The sequence below is a fragment of the Heterocephalus glaber genome, unplaced genomic scaffold (genome assembly GCF_053883595.1).
Source record: "Heterocephalus glaber isolate CG9 unplaced genomic scaffold, H.glaber_assembly_v1.0 deba00000122, whole genome shotgun sequence".
Lineage (NCBI taxonomy): Eukaryota > Metazoa > Chordata > Mammalia > Rodentia > Bathyergidae > Heterocephalus > Heterocephalus glaber.
In genome coordinates this window covers 46502977-46505103 of record NW_028258138.1, presented here as the reverse complement: position 1 = coordinate 46505103, position 2127 = coordinate 46502977, and the positions used below count along the sequence as shown (strand labels likewise).

The 2127-nt window shown below is 33.9% G+C and overlaps 1 pseudogene; it reads right to left on the bottom strand.

Annotated features, from left to right (window-relative positions):
* Positions 1-311: 311 nt before the first annotated feature.
* On the bottom strand, positions 312-1236 carry LOC101701775 (olfactory receptor 5H8-like; annotated as a pseudogene).
* Between the last annotated feature and the right edge of the window lie 891 nt (positions 1237-2127).

Genomic DNA, 2127 nt, shown 5'->3' with positions numbered 1-2127 from the left:
AGTCATGATCAGGGAACCTACATGATTTTAGCACTAAACTCATCTATAAAAACCACACAGAAGACCACCACAGAAGTCTGCAAAATGCTTTTGTTTTCCTCTTTAATTATCATAGTTTAAACATTTTAATTAAATTTCTTTATATGGTTCTGAATGATGTATAGAAGTCTTTAATGAAGTTTATCAGGTGCTAACAACTTAAGCTATGACTATTATAATTGGAAAATTAGTTAACATGTACCAAAAAATAACCAATCCTAACTTGTATGATTTTGTAACTATTTTAAGGAAAATATATTGCAGTGTAAGATCTAAATATTTCCCTTTAATGTTTTTGTTAGTGAATGTATTACTTTCTTATTTCTCAGGCTGTAGATAATTGGATTTAACACAGGAATTATGACTGTGTAAAATAAAGAACCCATCATATCTTGATCATCTGCTTGTGGAGATGCAGGATGCATATACATGAAGACAAGACTACCATAGTATAAAGACACAGATAAAAGATAAGCTCCACAGGTAGAGAAGGCTTTCCTTGTGCCTTTAGCAGACTTCTTTTTTAAAATTGTAGAGAACAAATGTATAGGAGACAATAATGGTCGCAATTGTGAATAATTGAATTGAACCAGAAAAAATAAAAAGCCTTAGATAATTAATGGAAGGCTCAGCACAGGAAATCTTTAACAATGGTATAATGTCACAATAAAAATGATGTATTATTTTGTAATTACAGAACGTTAATCTGAATAAAGTAATTTCATGTATTAAACCATGAAGAAAGCTACAAACAAAAAACAACACTAATAAGCAGATGCAGAGGCCATTGGTCATAATAACTGGGTAAAGTAAAGGTTTGCATATGGCAGCATAGTGATCATAAGCCATTGCTGCCAAGAGAAAACATTCTGTTGTGGCACTGATTGCAAAGAAGAAAAATTGTATCATGCATTCAGAGAGAGATATCAACTTGCTCTTGAGTAACAGATTGACCAGCATCTTTGGTGTCACAGTGGATGATAACCAAGTACCCACAAAGGCTAAACTCCCAAGAAACAAATACATAGGGATGTGAAGATGAGGGTCATTCCAGATGAAAGTAACGAGACCAAGGTTTCCAATAAGAGTGATGAGGTAAATCACCAAGAACACCAGGAACAGGGGGACCTGCCACTCTACTTGATATGGGAGTCCTGTGAGGACAAACTCTGTTAGAAATGTAGTTTTATTTTCCATATCCTCAGTGGAGGTCCCCTGATATGAAATCTTTTAAAAATTAAGTATTTATAAAGTTAAAATTTTTGTTGGAGACTTCAAATAAAACCATATACTTATAACAATAGTCATACACTGAAAACTCTTAAAACATATAAGGGCAGGTGAGAGATCTACTGGGGATCAAACTCAGGTTCTTGCACTTGCGCAGCAGGCAGCAAAACCACTGAGCTAAATCCCTGACCTGAGAGATCTTTTAAACAGTTGTCCATATTGAAAACACAGTAGAGAATTCAATGAGGGGAAACATGGTTTGGATGTGTCCAGGAATCCTAAACCAGATTACATATTACATTGTCTGGAGAGCTTTATTACCAATGAGCAGAGTGTGGGAGATGACTATAGAAACAGATTCAGTAGTTTAAGAATGAGGTCTTGAAATATATATTTGTAAAATACTATGAACATGATTCATTTGCACGTAAAGTGGCTAGCTTGTGAGTGATAAGACAAGAGTGATGAGTGGAGCAAAGAAATTGACTCAAAATAATTCAGAATGTATAGCCAGTAGGATTCCATAAAATATTAGATGTGAAGAAAGTGGTCAGTAAAAGAAACTGGACTCACACAGTGACTTAAAATGAGATTGAGACCTCAAATTTTGAGGGGAAAATATGTGAAATAAACAGCTGTTGAAAATCCAGGTGAGATGTACTTAGCAGTACAAATCTATTGTTTATGAACATAATGGTATGGGTGGCATTGAGATATTTAAAAACATAGTTAGGAATAACCTAGACAAGTACACTAAAAATAAAACAAGAAGAGATAGGAAAGAAACTTAAAAGTTCTATTAAACAGGTTATAAAGTTTGTGCATGCCATTTTTAGTTTATACTCTTTCCTTCCAAAT